Source organism: Hermetia illucens, chromosome 2 (genome assembly GCF_905115235.1).
Source record: "Hermetia illucens chromosome 2, iHerIll2.2.curated.20191125, whole genome shotgun sequence".
NCBI lineage: Eukaryota > Metazoa > Arthropoda > Insecta > Diptera > Stratiomyidae > Hermetia > Hermetia illucens.
The window spans coordinates 129,720,141-129,739,335 of NC_051850.1; the positions used below are offsets into that span (position 1 = coordinate 129,720,141).

Genomic DNA, 19,195 nt, shown 5'->3' on the forward strand with positions numbered 1-19,195 from the left:
TGGTTGACGCGCTATACCCTAACAACTGATGAATAGCAACCATGTCAATTACATGCAAAAAAAACATAAAGTTATGAATATTATAATAGTAAGAGCGATATTAGGATCCAGGTAATGGAGGAGAGTTTGAGGCAACGTACTCTGTACTATCCTCAGTAAAACAAAAATAAAATGCTGAGATCAGGGAAAGAGATGAATAGAGTATAGTTGGAGTTATTCTACTATGCTAAATCCTACCTGATCTCTCTTGGTGACAGGCCCCGCGACAGGTCGACCAAGAAAATGCATAGAATGTCGTTACAAACATGATGATCGGATTGAGTCACAAGCCTCGGAGAAATGCTAGCGCGTCCACCTCAGTCGACGCGGCAAGACGGACCCCGGTCCTGTCGAGAAATGGGCAAGGGTTCTTGACGCATGGACGGCGTTAGGACGTAAGCAAGTTAGTCCGCACACAACGAACAAAACAAATACGTGTCTGCACGCTAAATGTTGGTACCCTAACTGGAAAGACCGAGGAACTCGCAAGAGCCCTTCGGAAAAGGTGCATTGACATCTGCGCTCTGCAAGGAACCCGATGGTCTGGTGCCAAAAGCTGCGACATTGAATGCGAACGCGGTAAAAATGGCTACAAACTTCTATATTTTGCTAACCCACACACTCAATATGGTGTTGGCATTGCCATCTCAGAGGGTTTCCGTGATGCCATTAAAGAAGTCAAACGATTTGATGATCGGTTGATGAAGCTCACCATTATATTAGCTGATCGCACTATTCACTTCTTCACCGCGTTTGCACCACAGGCAGGTCGACCTGATGCCGAGAGTGAAAAGGCAGACGGTAACAGGTGCCATGGAGGAAAGGGGTTCGGAGCGCGCAATGAAGGTGGCGCGCGTATAATTGATTTTGCGGACACCCATGACCTTGTACTTATGAATACATGGGTCATTAAACGATTGTCTCATCTTCCCACATTTTATAGTTTGAACAATAAAACGCAAATCGACTATATTCTCATAAGACGCCAACATTTTACCACTGTCACTGATTGCAAAGTCGTTCCCTATGAGACCATCGCACCTCAACATCGGCCGTTGATTGCCGTCCTGCGAATTAAGCCACCGATAAAACAGCGTGAGGAACGCACTGGCCCGCCGCGCATTAAATGGTGGCGATTTGGTGAGAAATAAGAAGAAACGGTCTCACTCATACGATTGCCAACCATTACGAATGTGGAAGAATCATGGAACCACATGAAAGACACGATCCACAAAGCGGCCTCTGCAACCCTCGGGGTCACCAAGCCGGGTAAGCGGTACATCAACCGAGATACTTGGCTTTGGAATGATGATGTTGAAATGAAGGTCCGTGAAAAGAAACGCCTCTACCACAAATTTCTCGACGATAAAACGCCTGCTAATTGGCAAATTTATAAGAATGCCAACCGGGAAGCAAAGAAAGCGGTCGCTGTCACCCGAGCGAACCATTTCAAAAATCTTTACGATAAACTGGACACTCGGGATGGCGAGAGAGATCTGTATCGACTTGTTAAAAGCCGTGATGAACGCACACAGGATATCTAGCACTTCTGTTGTGTTAATGACAAAAACGGTACTTTGCTTACCAACCGTCGAACCGCAACGAATAGATGGCGAGAATACTTCAAGCAGATTTCAACTGAAGATTTTGCTCATCCTCCACTTCCACAATCATTGCCGACATTTGGAGCAGTTCCACCAGTCAGCACAACTGAAGTCGAGGAGGTAATAAAACAAATAAAATCGGGGAAAGCAACAGGACCTGACGACATCGCATCTGAGCTCTGGAAAGCGAAGAGCTGGGACCCAACACTGTGGCTCAATGAATTCTTTAACCGGGTTATTCAGGAAGGCAAGAAAGTACCACTGTTCCAATATGGAAAAAGAAAGGTAGCCCAGCAGAATGTTCAAATTCCCGTTCGATCCGGTTACCATGAAGATTTTTGAACGCATTCTTGACAACCGTATTCGCGAAATCGTTGAAATAACCGTGAATCAAGCCGGATTTGTCAAGAACTGTGGAACTACTGCGCGGTTACTCATGGAGAAACACCGTGAGAAGCATCGCCCTCCTTACATTGCCTTTCTGGATCTAGAGAAAGCGTTTGACCGTGTACCACACGAACTCATCTGGTATGCTTTACGGCAACACTTCGTGCCAGAAGAACTCGTGCATTGGGTTCAATTGCTCTACCACGATCCGAAAAGTATGGCGGGTGTGTTAAAACCGCTTCGTGTCTCTGTTGGTGTTCATCAAGGAAGTGCCCTCTCACCACTCCTCTTTGTCCTTGTTATAGACACCGTCACACGGGATATCCAACGTCTAGCGCCCTACACACTGCTTTATGCAGATGATGTTTTCCTAGCATCGGATAGCAAAAATGATCTCGAGCAACTTGTTCAAAAATGGAATGATCGCCTCATACAACACAGTCTCAGATTGAATTTAAACAAAACTTAATTTTTGACGACCGGTCCCCATGAAACAGCACAATCACTGTCAGCGGCAGTGATCTGACCAGAACTGAGCGATTTAAATACCTCGGGTCAACGCTATCGGCCAATGGAGAACTGCGTTATGAAATTGCTTCACGCATTAACGCAACCTGGATGAAGTGGCGTTCCACAACTGGTGTCCTTTGTGATCGACGTATCAACGAACGTCTCAAATCTAAAATTTACCGCAATGTCGCCCGTCCAGTCGCTCTCTACGGTTCTGAGTGTTGGCTGACCATAAAAGACAATGAACGGCGTCTTGCGGTAATGGAGACGAAGATGCTACGTTGGACTAGTGGCGTCACACGTTTAGATCACATCCGAAATGAGGATCTCCGCGATCGATATGGGGTTGCGCCGATCGTGGAAAAGTTGCGAGAGAGGCGTCTTCGATGGTATGGTCACGTAATTCGTGCAAACGAGAATTCACTTGCCAAGATTGGTCTGAACATCGTCGTCGATGGTAAACGACCAAAAGGCAGACCTAAGCAACGGTGGCTTGATACGCTGGATGGCCTCGAGATTGCACCCAGATCAGGCATTCGATAGAACCAAATGGCGAAACCGATCACGACGAGCCGACCTCGCTTGTGAACGGGACAAAGGCTGAAGAAAAAGAAGAAAAAAAAGATCAGTTTCATAGAAGGAAAGTGCCTACCTAGTATCTACAGCAGTTATTCAAAGCGCATATTATAAAACTTTCTAAAGATGAAGTCTTTGTCCGTCAGTTGAGATATGCATATATATTTCCTAATTCGACTTTACCATTTATTCATATATTTTAATTGATTGCGTTGAACTATCAACTGGGAAACTAGTAGGACATTTTCAAGTGAGTTTGTATTTTAATTGCAGCATTGACTGTTTAATGATTACTTGGCGCCAGGGTAGCATATTAAAATGACTTAGAGTCCTTTGAACTCATTAGCTCATGCCGCCTTTATTCCAAACTACAAACGTGACTCATGATTATTTCTATAATAAAATGCATTTTTATTATCTTTATCTCCTATATCCAATGATAACATTTATACCTAGGTACAGTGTTGTGGATAATAATTATGATTAACAATGTATCATGCCGTCTTTCGTATAATTTCTTTATGGATCCCTTCCTAATCTCCAGTCGTTTTTCATGTAGATTGATGTTACATTAGTAAAATTTATAATTAGCCTAGACGGAAATATTATTTTCCAAATAATTAGTTCTACTGGGAATAAAGGTATACTTTGCTGATAGTTAATCCGGTCACTTCATTATAGAAATGTAATTTAAGTGAAGTCCCCTTTTTATGGTACTTTACTCCCTCCTTTCTGAAATGATAACGTTTTATCTACTATCGTTATGGCAGCAATTTTGAAATTTTATTTTATGGAATCTTCTATTGTACCAAGTGAAGTAAGTAAAGTAAGCATTATATACTTTTGATAAATATAATCTCCCCAAAATAAAATAGGAATGCAAGTGTTTGTCTATCACATTTAGTCCTCTATAGATCTTTCATTTATTGAGTCCCATGGCATGAAGCAAGCATGCCTTCCTATTAATACAGCTTTCCCGAATTCTTCGTAAGATTGGCAATATTTTTATGAAATAACAATCAACCGTAATCGGCGAAAATTACACAATTTGCCCAATGGAAAATGAATTATCCAGCCCTAAACCCGTCTGAGTATGAAGTGAGTCATTTTATAGTATAATATCTATACATTAGGTACGGAAAGCATAAAAAAAGAAAATATACGCATTTTTTTTTTTAATTTCATTCATTACTAAACAAAATATAACAATCGAAATATTCACAAATAGATAACGCAAACTCACAGTGAATTTTACTATTTTCATCAAAATAGTATTGGCTCCAACGTGACTTAATGAACACGTTTCCTTGGAGTGAAACCCATATCACGGAGATCTAAAACAGGCGCCCCCTAAAATGCTCTGATTTGATAACGCTACAAAGTTCGAGTAATATTGATGTAGATCAAGAACCTGTCTATTTGCGTTTATGGACATACTCATCTGAACGAAGTGGATTTTCTAATTTTGTATTGACCTAACTTTGACCCTGAATCCAGATCATTATCAAGTTTATTCAAACGAGAAGAAGAAGGATTTCCTAACAAATGAAGTAAAATACTACGTCTTATACGTGGCAGTGAACTGAATTAGCCAACAACTTGAAATTTTCATCTTCAATAGAAGATTTTACTATAACTGTAGATTTTGCAATAATCTATTGAGAACAACTGGAAATGTACAATAATTTGACACATTTTACAGAGGCAACACTTGAATAATTTTTTGCAATATAATTTAAAAACAGAGGACAGATTGCCATAATGGGGTTCATTAACTGCAAACTCACAGAATTCTTTATAGCGTTGTTTTTTCATGATACTTTTCTTTTAATTGGCGCCAACCCTTAGCTTATGGCACTATAAACTGTGTATCAGTGGGTGCTATTTTATTATAAATATTAATAAATATATGATAACCAGGATAAAGTATTGTAAGAAACTTGTTCTTGTTAAAGTGTTAAAGTGAAAATGATCCCTTCGGGAAAGGACGTTTGTTTGTGGACCTTGTTTAACGTTTTGTTTGCAAAACAAAACCTTATTAAAATCGGTTCAATGTCTGCCTGTCTGTCCGTCTGTCTGTCTGTCTTTTTTTTTCGGCGTTGGAAAGTGGAAAGGTTCAAAACCTACTGCTGGCTCCTGCCATGGAGCTATGTGAGACTTCTACTCACTAAAACCACCTCCTGCTCATTCCACTCTTCCCACGGAGCTCCTAAAAAGTATTGCGTCGCGGGGCTGGATCAGCTTTTAACTGCGGCTCATTACGGTACTCTCCCTTCCTTGTTTTCATCGTAGTTCTTCTGCCTAAGCTGTTTGTGAATAGCTTGCAGTTCCCTTACAACCTGGTTCCAGGCATCCGTTGACTCCAGCATGAACTCCACAATGTTTTCGGGTGTTAAACGCCTGTCTGCGACCGCTTACATTCTTGTTCGGTGCGCGGTGAACCTGGGGCAATCAAATATGACATGCTCCGCATTCTCAGCCACGTTACGACATCTTGGGCAGCATGGTGATTCATCGTGACCAAATCGATGTAAATAAGCACGATAACCTCCATGTGATTTAAGAATTGTGTTAACTCGTAGTTTAATTCCCCATGGTTTCGTTCAAACCATCTCCGAATACCCAGAATGATGCGGTATGTCCAACGACCAGTTTGTGACTCGTCCCATCGCTTTTGCCACCCTTGGATAGATTCACGCCGTGCCAGCTGCCGTCGAAATGCGCTAGACTCTCCAGCTGCATACGTTTTGTCGTAGAGTCGCTGACCTTCATTCGCCAAGATGTCTATGGGAAGCACCCCTGCTAGTACATATGATGCTTCTCCTGATGTTGTTCGATACGCACTGCATACCCCGAGTGCACTTAGCCGATACGCCATTCCCAATTTTCGGCAGTTCACTTTGTTATTCAGAACAGTTGCCCAAACTGGAGCTGCGTAGAATAGCACGGAGCTGACCACCTTAGAAATCAGAAGACGTCGATTTTGTCTTGGCCCACCAATGTTCGGTAGTATCCTCGAGATCGTTGCAGCGATGAAGACGCTTTAGTTGCGGCGTACTCAATGTGTTTTTTGAAGTTGTCTTCTGTCAATAATTACTCCCAAGTATTTGAGCGATGGTTGGGAGTAAATTGTTTTTTCGCCAACTTTAATTTTCACGGTTGTGTTTTTTTTTCTCTTGCTAATGAGAACAATTTCTGTTTTATGTTCAGCAAGTGAAAGGCCAGAATTTCTCAACCAGGAATTGATCTCCCATGTCGCTTCATTTGCATAGATCTAGATCTCGTCTTGGTGCTATGCAACCACTGTTATTCCGATATCATCGGCGAAGCCAATAGTTGTCACGTTGTCCGGTAGGCGTAGCGTCAACACTCCATCATACATAATTAACCACAGCAAGGAACCCAGGACAGAACCCTGTGGCATTCCGTTCCGTACCACGTTCAAGCGCGAGAATGTCTCCAGCAATATTCGTCCTCTTGCGTTAGTTCCTCTGCTACCTCATTCTTCTACCCATGCGTTGAAGTCGCCGGCTATTACTTTGGGATAGTAGCGACTTGCATTGAAGGATAGTTTCTCCAGCAATGACGTGAATTCCTCTAATGTGAGTCTCGGTGCTGCGTAACAGCTATAGATGTATGTCCCTCCAATCTTGGCACGGGTGAACCCGTCCTCTGGAAGTTTTTTCGCATCTACTATAGCTTGGCTTCCGCAGCTCTATATCGCCGCCTTACTGGTTTTGTCTGCTATACATACTCCGCTATGCAGATTTTCGTATTGTGCGGATATAATGGCAACGTCGACGTTGTTTTCGAATACGCTTTGGGAAAGTAGGTCTTGGGCCGCTCGACATTGATTCAGATTGAGGTGCATAAACTTCATTTGACCTTATTTATGAACACCTTTCTGAACACTGGGCATTTACTGCTTCCTGCAATGTGGGCGCTGTCACTATTTTTTGCTTCCACGCATAATTCGCACTTGGGCATTTCGTTGCAGTCCTTTGCAAAATGGCCTTGTTCTCCACATTTGCGGCACAGATTTGATCTGCCTTGTGAGCTAGTTCAAGCTTTCGCTATGTGACCAACCTGCCAGCACTTATAGCATTTATGCACGGGACTCTGTTTCCGTAACCGACAGACTACCGATCCAATACGTACTTTGCCCACTGCAATCGCCTTTTTCGCTACTTCTAAGAAGCAAACAAAACCTTTGATACCTGTAGCGCCCAGCTTCCGGTTTCCCGACTTGCTTACCTCTAACGACTGTTTAGTGTGACACTGCTAGTTGAATAGTCCGCAGTTCGGTGTCATTAGTGTTTTTATCTAAACTATGGGATGACGTATCGCCTGAATACGGGCTTGGTCCCTACTTGGATGTTAAAATCTGTGATTTTAATAGCGTATATGTGGGCAAGCCTCGAAATTTCGTACCACTGTCTCGTAGAAGGCATTCTTCTTCGCCTCTACAGTCTCCTTAGGGGTGTGAACGTTTCATTATGATCAACGGCGCAACAACCGGTATCCGATCTAGGCCTGCCTTAGTAAAGAACTTCAGACATCCAGGTTTTGCGCCGATATCGATACCCTAAAAGCTGTCCCGCGTCCTGACTTACGCCATCGCCTTATCTGAGGCAGAGTCTTCTACTATAGATATTGCCCTTATAAACATTCCGGGCTGGATTATCCTCTCCCACACGGTTTAGGTGACCCGGGCAGCACAATCCGCTGAACCGGATTTTGTCCACAACCAGACGGTCGTGATATCGCTCATAGATTTCATCGTTATGGAAGCTGCGGAATTGTCCACCTTTATGTAGAGGACCACAAAATCTTTGGAGAATTCTTCTTTCAAACGTGGCTAAGATTTCGCAATTTTTCATGCTAAGAACCCAAGTTTCCGAGGAATACATAAGGACTGGCAACACCATTGTCTTGTGTAGTAAGAGCTTTGACCCTATGGTTGGACGTTTCGAGCAAATCAGTTTTTGTAAACTGAAATAGGTGTTACCAGTTGTGATTTTCGACCCTAGATAGAAATTTTCAATGGTCTTGAAGTTGTAGTCTCCTATCTTTATTGTGCTCGTTCTCGTCGATTGTTGTTGCTTACATTCATCGTCAAACCAGCCGTTTCGACTTTTTTTGCGGCTGGGGCCAAGTATGTTTGTGGTCATATTAATGGTAACGCTTTTAAGGTGGTTGTGAAGATTATTTGTTGATGCTTCATCTCCAAGACATCTGTTAGCTCCGGTGATACAGAGGGCTGTGTTGTGTTGGCTCACTCTTACCTGATTGTCAAAGGGGATTGTAGTTATAATTCGAGTTCGGAGCACTATGACAACGCTTATGTTTTGAAAGCCGATAAAAGCAGGTTTCATTCTTTGGCTGACTTGGAAACCTACATCAAGCACATGGTTTACTGGATGGCCGCCATAATATATTGTGTTGTGGCTATTCTCCACTGAGCCTTGTCCAACGGAGAAAAAACGAAAATCATTATTTCGTTATCGTTCCAGGTTTCGTCGTTGTAAACTCCATCCTGCCCGATGCTCCTTTCGTGGTTTCGTAACGTCGGTTTTCCGTGTAAGATTGTCAGCCCTGCCCAACCCGCAACCTGGAAGACAAGTTGGTACAATTTGTTCCATTTTAGGCGCGGAAAACTCGCTTTCATCCTTCTTCGTTTGCAGTTTTTCATTAAGAAAGAAATCCCAGCGAGTTTGGTAGTAGAGCTGTTGGTGTTGGTTCAGCAGATGTCTCCTAGGTTTTCTGCTCTATTGTACTGCCCTTTGACCGCGTGTGAACGTTTACGAGGCTTATACAAGGTGGGGCAAAAGGAATCACTCTATTGCTAAACGCTATAACTTTTGCAAAAGGCATCAGTTTTCACATTTGTGAAGTAAACAAACGCAGAATACAAATCGACAAGCCATGAGTCGGTTTACTCAGCAAGAACGCGAAATAATTGTTTCCATTTTTTGCGCAACAATTCGTCGGTTGTGTTGGCGTAGCGTGAATTTCGTCGCAGAATTTTTGGTTGTCGGACTGACTAAACACTGCGGCATTTGGCCACTCGCCTTGAAAAGACTGAGACAACACCAGATGTTCCCAAGGCTGGCCGACCTCGGAGCAGCCGTTCTGCAGAGAATATCGTTTCGGTTGCCCTAGATGTCGAAGAAGAGCCCGGAACATCAACCAGACGACATGCCACGCAATTGGGCATTAGCCGATGGTCCCTACGCAAAATTTTGTTGGAGGATTTGAAGATGCTCCCTTACAAAGGGCAGACAGTGCAGCAGTGCTCAAGCCATCCTGAATCTCAACGAAGAGGAGAACGATTTTTCATCGAAAATTATCATGAGCGATGAGGCTCATTTCTTTCTTAGGCGTTAAGTGAATTAGCAAAACAATGGTTTCTGGGGCATCGAAAATCCCTGTATCACCCACCAAGAGCGGTTACACCCACACACTTCATTAAACAAAAACACCAGCAAAGAAACATCGGGTGATTACTTTTGCCCCACCTTGTATTTCGAGGTTTGCTTCGCTAAGATAGAGTGTATTGCCGTTTGTTTATGTTTTCAAGGCTGATAACAGTAGCCTTCTTTTTTGGCTGACTAGGAAACCTACTTCGCTCTAACAAGTGGTGGGTATATTCTGCAGGAAACCAGTCCCTTTTTCTCGCATTTCTTGTAGCACTGCTACCAAGTGGTTGAGGAGAACCATAGTGGTGGCACTGGGAGACGCTGTATCTCACGGGCTTGCTGGCCGTGATGCATTAGGCGAATGCTCCAAAGGCTTAATTAGGTCAATCAGACCCGACTCTGCACGGGGACTCATCTGAAGTGGCAATAGTCGCGAAACCTTACTGGTACCATGGGAACCACGATAGCCCCTGGACTCACATACTTCAGGAGAATTCCTGTTGTATGTGCGTTCAGCTCGGTTGTTTGCGGTTGGCCCCCTAGTGGGAGCTTCATGGGGGTTGTGGTTGTGTTCGAGCGAACAGAGACCTTGGGGTCTCAGCGTGGTGCTGCGTGTAAACATGGGTGCCGTACTCCTTAGTTCGGTAGAGATTTTGCTAGGTCTCGCATCCACCAGTATGAATGCTGAGCCATGCACTCGGTATAGACTGGTACCGTTGTTGCTTGTCACAGCGAGACCCTGATTGTGGTCACAAAATCAATCCATATCTTAAGAAGACGATGGGATTAAGTCTACGAGACAGTACTCACATAAAACCCCCTAGGACTCACTGTCCAGCGTTATATTGGGACAGAGTATCGGCTAGTTGGTACAACTCCCCAGAGCGAAAAATTTGGCTTCATAACATGCAGTTTTGAGCGTAGAATTGTTAGCCCCACCCAACCCCCATCCTGTAGGACCAGTTGGTACAATTTGCTCCATTTTCAAGTGAGGAAGACTCGCCTTCATATTTCTCTACTTGCAATTTTTCATTAAGCAGCGATCACCACGTCAAGGTGGTATTTGTTCTGGATATAAGCCACGACTTCTGGCTTCTACCTTCGTTCCTGAGCGTCCTGAGTTTCTTCCCCCTTGTATTAAGGTCTATTTTTCATGGAAGCATATCCTTTCGTCAGCTCATATATGCAGCTCCTGTCCCCATTCGTTTTGATTCTGTTTGACCGGCTTAGGTCGTTTTGGGACTGGGACCCAGTAAGTACTGCCTTCTTTCTAACATCTGATATCCATAACTAAGACATGCTTTTAGTGGCTTAAGTTGTGATCTTTGTGACGGGGTAATATTGATTTGACACGGCTGGCTGATATCTGCCTTCCCTGCTTGATCCCAGCTCCCAGTAACTGCATCCAATATTTCTATAAATGAATTTCCACCGGATAATCAAATATTACGAGTCCCAGCTCCCTTGCATTTCTATTCATTAAAGACGGGGGAATACTGAAAAAACTCCCTAATTTAAATTAGTCTTGCGATATCAAATTTTATGAAAATTCGTGAGATACCTACATATATATAAGTATACACAAATGTCTATAATCACTTTTGATAGTGTTGGAAGATTTATGAAATTTCTCCAATTAAGTTTTCTCATTCATATAACAACAACATAATCAAGTTATATTCCTCTTCTTAAAATTTTGAAGTCATGAATAAACATTTGTGTTTGTTATGGATGTACCTGCCACAAGATGATCAAGTTGAAATTATTGTCTTTTAATTCGAGTGCCAGAATCAGTCGGTAATTTATCTGAACGTATCTTGCCATGACTCAAAAGTTTCAGATATTGAAATTGCATAGATACTCGCATAGCCAGACACCCGGTTCTTTGGCACTTATGGATAATCACTCATAAGGGTCTGTCTGTCGTCATATCTCTGGATTTAATGGACAGCAAACAAAAAGGATAGGCAAAGGTCAGCCGCACAAATGCAGCAGTAGAAGGCTGGGTGCTCTTCATTGAAGCGAAAGGTAATGTGTTTGCCTCGAGATTGAGAATATATCTCCGCCCGGCCGTCACGGTGCCAAACTATCAAGTGAAGTCGTCCTGCCAAGTGCCGAGTAGTGAGAGAAGTGCCCACAAGAAAACATAGATAAGGCCATTGGCCACAAGTAGTGCTTGATGCATCCGAGATGATGCAGACATCGTCATTGTCGTCCATGTTCACTCTGGGCCGCGTATAGTGCTGCATTGGAAGAAATTATCAGTGCCGAGGGCCGCGAGTGAACCTTCCACATTTAATGCTTTAAGCCGTGCACTTGACTACATCTTATTTCCCTGATAACCACTCAAACTTGAAGTGATCGTTACACGCTGAAAATTCGTGTTTTGTGTTTTAATTGCACGCCCCATTCACGATCGGGCCGGCATCTCTCAAGACATCGGACCAAAGTTGCAGTGTCTTGGAGAAATTGCTACATCTTAGAAATATCTGCTCGTGGTGAGTCTCGACGTTAACACGAAGTCTAGATGGAAATCATATGGACGCGGAACAGCCGACACTGATACCGGTCCCCCGACTAGGCCGTCAGCCCGGAAAGCGGAGCGCCAGCGTCTTAATGGCCTATCTAGATTCAACACGGTGTCAGTCTTCGATAACTAGTCGGAGTATAAAAACGTTTTTCTAATTTCGCTAACACAGAGACGAGCTAAGTCTCTAAACATGTGCATAAATAACACGAACTGTTTTAAACCACCCGTAAATGTCTCGTAACTTAAAGAACAAACTAACAAACGAACAAGTTAAATGGTTATATTAAGTTTTAAGCAACTGTCGAGATTTTTTTAGTTTTTAGAAAACTAAAAATCAATCTTTTTTGAAGAGTGGGTTGGTTGTGTTGTTAAAGTTTATTGCAACTATCGCAAGTGACATTCGTTGTTAGCTACATTATTTATACAATCACCTATAAATTGTCTCATCTACAGTGCAAAGTTGTGCAATATCGAACTTTCCATTTAAAAATATGTGAAAATTTAAAAGTCGTTTGTTTTATGAAAATATTTGAAAACTCTAAAGTGAAGTTATACATATCACCGGCAGAACATTCGGAAGTTAATACAGAGATACTTTTTAAAAATAGATAAATAGTGAATGGTTGTCGGGAGTTCAAAGAATCATTCATCTTGCACTGAACATACCACGAACGGAATAGATATTTTAAGAGTTCTGACTGAAAATTGGTAAGTGCATTCTGAATTTGATCTGAGTGTTGTTGTTCTTTTCACAGATAGTTTTGAAAGAACTATGAATAGAATATTATTGCCGGATTAATTGGAAAATATCAATGGACCTCAGTGTCTATTCGTGACTATTGCATTCTTATCTTTTATCTAAAAGTTCATCGATAGATTGAGATGAGATATGTATATATTTATGCATAAGTTACACGTGTGGAAGTGTGATAAGATAGAACAATTATTTAATATCCAATAATAAATGAGTTTCTATTTTAAACTGTCAAAGATAAAATTCGCATATTGTTTTCTTCAATAGAGGTCGTTTCAGGAAATTTCTGAAATAAACTGCTTATCAAGATATTCCTGCATTCCAATAATAAGGCTAGTTATCTTAGTATTATCTCTTCACGGTTAAGAAGAACCTAATATCAGTGCATTTATCTACAAATAGATATTCCCAGGTTATTTTCAAAAATCATTTTGCCTCTAGTAACCCTCAATCTTATACATTGGACTGCATCTATAAGAGCAAAAAATTGGGTCCTACACTAATCCGATCAACCCACAACCATGTCAGGAATTTTCATTATTGTACGACACTTGATTTATGCGGGTGAAACCTTTAATTGTATAAATCGAGAGTAGCATTCCATATTGGTGGCTTCCCAGACATCGACTGCTTATTCACATGGTCGGCGCGTGCACTCAGCTCGGTTTGCCTGGCTAGATGCATTCATAGATACATTATGATATGGGCCCTGCTCGGGCGGAAAAACCGGAAACTAGTTTAGAGCCGGTGTCGTATAATCTGAATATATATTACTACATATTTAGGGAAAATTCGAACCGGTATTTCGGATTTTTATGGTTGTTCTGCAGGAGACAATTTATTTTATTTATTTGTAATCAATAGTAGGAAAAACTTTTTATATCCCATTAAATTCAAATAGATCACATCGCTCACAGAGTAACCTAGATAATTTTGGATGGACAACATTATTTACTATAATATCTTAGTCGGATACCCTTATTATTCTGGATGTATAAATAAAATTAAATCAATTCTCTATACTTTCTAGTCTCTGCCGATAAATGCATGATAATTTATTGCACAAATTTGGAAACGATGGAATGAAATTGGATCTCCACGAAATATGTTACCCTCATCTCTGCTCAATAGAAAAATGTCTCCTGAAATATAAGCAACATCTACGTATGTATAGAAAGATCAACCATATGCTCGTCACGAAGTGAGTTCTAGAAACTATAGAAACTGTAGTAGTTGTCTTATCGCATCTAATCCAGTGCTGAATTCATATGCATACATGAATTTCGTAGCCGGCCTTTTTGGAATTTTACATTCTAGAATATTCTTAAATTGCTCAGTTTTAGGTGAATAGACTAGTTTTGTTATATGTATGAGTGTTTCATGTCTTTGACACACCTCTACCTTTTAATGAACACCGAAAATCGAAATGTATTGTCATTTAGATTGTGTTTCATCCATTTACTTTATTTTCAATGAAAAATTAAAAATCCTAATGTAGCTGGTTTTAAATCTTGACTTTATATCGAAGATCCAATTATGAATAATCAGGAGATAGGTCTAGAATTGAAACTTGGAGGACACAATTAAAAACATACATTTCACCAACTTCTTTAATGTATGATGGCTCTTGACTTTTACAGATTATCGTTGGGCAGGGCCCTCGAAATTGAGGTTTTAGGTCCTTCTGGTCTCACATCCACAAGACCCGCAAACCCGTCCGACTTGATTCAGTCATTGTGTTACCTATGTAATAACTACTTTTCCCTGGTGTATAACTCCTTCCTGCACCCCTTTCTTTTCACCCCGACTACATGTAGTCTGCTCCGAATATTCGGCAGTACCCCTCCTCATTCCTTCTCTAGTCGATTATCTTATTGAGAACCTTGATGGCAACTTTAGCTCCGGCCCTGCAGACTTTCTAATCTCTTTTTGCTAAAAAAAATCGATACATTTGCCTCACTATGCACACAATTTTTAACAAAAGCCTCAAAGGTTGTCATTTTTCTAGCTTGTAGAAAGAGGCTTTCATTATACCTATACAAAAAAGTGGTGACCATGCACTCATCGGGAATAACCGTCCCATATCCCTCCTTCGATTAGTGTTACACTATCCACTTTGGCCACTTTATAGTTAAAAAGCAACGTAGCTTCATGAAGAGTCTGTCTACTGCTCTACTAAACTTCACCAATTTCATGGCCTAATTCTCACCGGGAAATTTACGATATCTACATTGGTTCCCCTAAGACGTTCGGCTTAATTAATAACAAGATATTTTTTTCGAAACTCACTTCACTTAACGTTTTCCTGTCCCTCATTACGTTGTTCGTTTCGTTTTGTTGTTTGTTTCTTTTGACGCTTGCATATCCTGTTCCTTTTGCGTTTTCGCTAATGTATCATAAGGATCCATTTTGGGTCAACTTTTTTGTTTTTCTGTTCCATAATTGAGGGAATCTTAAGTAGATGGCGTACTTGGTAGCAACTTACTCCCACAGATCATGGTCCTCGGATCCTTTTGATTTGGAGTAGTACCCAATCTTTCAAAAGAGGTGACTTGCGGCCTAGTCCAGGACCGAGACTACTCAGTAGGCGCTACTTCTACACTATTTCAACTCTTCATCAACGCTTTATGTTGAGGACCTTCAGTTCTTTTACCTTCCGTAACACTCTTTATGCAGTTTCATCCGATCCCGACTGTCTAAGAAGAACTATTTTACCCGTCTCCACTTTTTAATCTCTCTTACCTAAAACTACTCGGAAACTTTCTGTATATGTGTACTTTCGTTAAACTTTCTGCTATCCCAATGGACTGTTCTCCCTTTATCAGCACGCATAACGCAGACATTTTTGAAACATCTTTCACAAAGCTAGAACTTTATTTCAAGTACCCGATTACAAAGTCCGTGAGATTTTTGCTTCTACTATAGTTTTAAGCGTAGGAGCTTTCTACTTTCTCCATTTAATTTGATCCCATCATATTTATCTGCTTTCGAAAACTTTAACAATGATTCCGCAGGCTTTCTTTCAATTAATGAGTCTAACTACATCACTCGAATCTAAAAATGGAAAAGGATTATCTACATCCTTACCCCCTACCTCAAGGTGGGGTTATCTGTCTATATCAAGTATACGCTTAATATTCTTATTAGTGGATGCAGATCCTATTTAACTCCTCTGTTTCCTTTGCATATTGGGAAAACCCCATGACCAAAATATTCACCACAGTTTTAATCTTCTTTTTTTCTTCAGCCAAGCGGGGTCGGCTCGTCGTGATCGGTTTCTCCATTTGGCTCTATCAAATGCCTGATCTGGATACAATCTCGAGACTTTTAAATCCCCATCCAGCGTATCAAGTCACTGTTGTTTTGGCCTGCGTTTTGGTCGTTTACCATCGATCTCCATGTTCAGACCAATCTTGGCAAGTGAATTCTCGTTAGTGCGAATTGTGTGACCATATCATCATGCCTCTCTCCCAATTTTTCCACGATCAGTACAACCCTATAACTATCGCGGCTATCCTCATTTCGGATGTGATCAAAACATGGGACGCCACTAGTCCAACGCAACATCTTCCTCGTCATTACCGTAAGACCCCGTTCATTGTCTTTTATAGTCGGCCAACATTCAGAACCATAGAGAGCGACAGGATGGACGACATTGCGGTAAATTTTAGATTGAGACGTTCGTTGATACGTCAATCACAAAGAACATATCCTACGTTTTACATGCTAATACCAAAGCACTTTACCATTTTGCTTATGGACACCTGGATTATAACTTATTTGACCAAGGGTTTAATTCTGAAATAGTAGAAGTGAGTCGTGCGAACAACTGTAATGAACTAAAGAATGTTTGGTTGGGAACTTTCGAGACCTTACATTTTTCACAATTTACAATGATTTTCTTGACCTAGCTCAATAGCCCAATGATCCGCTGTTTACCCAGGATTCAACCAATACTCGCCCCATTTCCCTATGAACGTAGATTGAGTAATAGTCGACTTGGGTGATAATCTCTATCGTTAGTTCTGGGAAGCCTCAATCCTAGGTTTTTGGACAATGGAATAAAACTTCGGATATATTTTTGCAGTTTCTGTTCAATGCATGGTATTTTTCCTGCACGCCTATACATCCGGCGATAATAGTCAACCTGTTGAAACAAGTGATGAGTTGTGGAAAGGTGTTTTACAGTTTTACAGATCTCCTTTGTTTAGTGGTTACTAAATATTTTCAGTTCCTATAGAAACTATAATATTCCGAATTTCCTTTTCGGGTAACATGATATGGCATATTACTTTCAAATTGAAAAAGTTCAAAGATTTTTCTCTTTTAGATTAAATTTATAAACTTTAATAAGTATATGGTGTTTCACAAACCAGTTAATCCGTTCTCTACCGGAACCCAGTATATATATTAATTTTGTCAAAAGTAAAAAATCTCCCAATTGTGATTGACTAACAAACATGGTATATACTTATTACTTTCACTTTATAAGGCGAAAAACATTCATTAAAAACGAATTAATATAACATGCAGTCAATATCATAAAATTGCAACTAAAACTCATTAGAATTTTGCAAGCACGTCTCAGTACAAGGTTTGCTCACCTGGAATATTCCAAGTAAATATCTCGGAAATTTGTCACACATGTACTTGTATACACGATTAATATCATACCTGCATCGAAACAGCGACACGCGCTGCAAACTGTAGATGTAAATGTTGTATTGTCCGCCAAGTTTACTCATATAATGTTATAGTAAAAAGAACATGTTACCATATAATAGCCCTGAAAATGTGAATTACTTGTTGTACAGCACGGGAGAACCTGGGATGCTTTTGAAATTCTAGAAGATACCGGCGGTTTACATCTTTGAGATGATCATGTGGTGTAGGTTTTATATTTTTTATATTGCCAAATTTAAGATTGATTCAGTCAACAAAAAAGTCTTAAATTGACAATCATTCACTTTTGCTATTCATGAGGATTTTGTTTATTTAGTCTTTTGCATTTTTGCCTGCATATTACCTACCTATTTACACATAGCGTTTAGCCTACGCGCACTTCGAATAAACTTAGAAATCTAAACAAGGCTTCAATCAGCTTTGATTGATTGAAATTCACTATTATGCAACTGAATTTTACTTTTTCAACAATCAATTAACCCATTGCGTCCGGCTGGTGCAGCAGTTGTGCACAAGGGAGCTTCCCCTCATGCTATCAGTCGAAACCGTTTCTGCTCCTATCTTTTCGGGACTGACTCTAGATCTGGTAGGCTATTAATAAAAATTTAACAGTACTTAAAATATAAGGACAAAATATAGTCAAAATCATCACAAGGACAAGAAAGAATACTTCATTATATCTATTTCCTTTTGTTCACATAATGTGTGTGGTAGTTTCCAGCTTAATCAACCGAATGGAATGGGTTAAATTTGAATTTAGGTAAAAGTTGATGGTCATATTGTAAATCCAAAATAAGTTAAGCTGCTTAACTTGGAAATGTTTTTAAAATAATAATTTTCTTCGTAGCGTGTGTGATTCAATCTGGTAATAATGATATATTCTCTTTGTGCTTTACCTAGATGGGTATCTATTTATTTAGTACGTATTTAAATGAATATTTCGTAACTTCCAATGCGTTAAATGCATTACTAAATAAATTTTTCACTTTCATATTAAACAAAAACATATTTGATTTTTTTTGTTTTACTATCGATGATAAATACCATCAATAAAGTTTTATTTTACTTACGTCTTTTCCTCTTATCAGTCTTTATCATTCTTGGTAAATGTATAAATACATCACTGATAAAAACAAAATGTATTTATATTTATGTTTTTTTGCAATATAATATGCATCAGAAAAATGCTCTTGCGTCTGTAAACGATTTTCGAAATACATTGCATGTAAAAGTATTTATACCGATAATAGTCATAGGTAAACTATTTTTTCTAATTATATTTTATATTTATTTAAATTTATTTTAATTTATTTATTTATTTACTTATTATGTTAAATTAAGTGAAAATATCTAGTGAATTATCCATAAACTAATATTAATGTGTGTCCGGATGGCTCATGTGGTTAGAGCCCTGGGCTGTCGTATCGGAAGATTGCGGTTCCAATCACACTGGTGGCAGGGGGATGTGCTATCGTGACTGGATGTTGGATACCAGTCGACTCAGCTGTGAATGAGTACCTGAGTAAAATCAAGGTGATAATCTCGGGCGAGGACAATGCTGACCACACTGCCTCCGACAGTGTACTATAGTGTATCGTTAATGAATGAATGAAGTGCTCTGACACACTTCAAAGTCCTGATCCAATATGGATTGTTGCGCCAACGATTATTACTATTAATATTAATTGTCATC

At 40.3% G+C, this 19,195-nt stretch overlaps 1 protein-coding gene across 3 annotated transcripts in view; it reads left to right on the plus strand.

Annotated features, from left to right (window-relative positions):
• The first annotated feature begins 12,014 nt into the window (after positions 1–12,014).
• LOC119647908 (protein phosphatase 1 regulatory subunit 3C) overlaps positions 12,015–19,195 on the plus strand; it is an 83,821-nt gene continuing 76,640 nt past the window's right edge. Inside the window, exon 1 of one of the 3 annotated variants that reach the window (XM_038049223.1) lies at positions 12,015–12,773. The gene's annotated coding sequence lies outside the window, so the exon portion shown is untranslated. The remainder of the gene's footprint in view (positions 12,774–19,195) is intronic. The other 2 variants (XM_038049218.1, XR_005248964.1) reach the window with 2 other exon arrangements.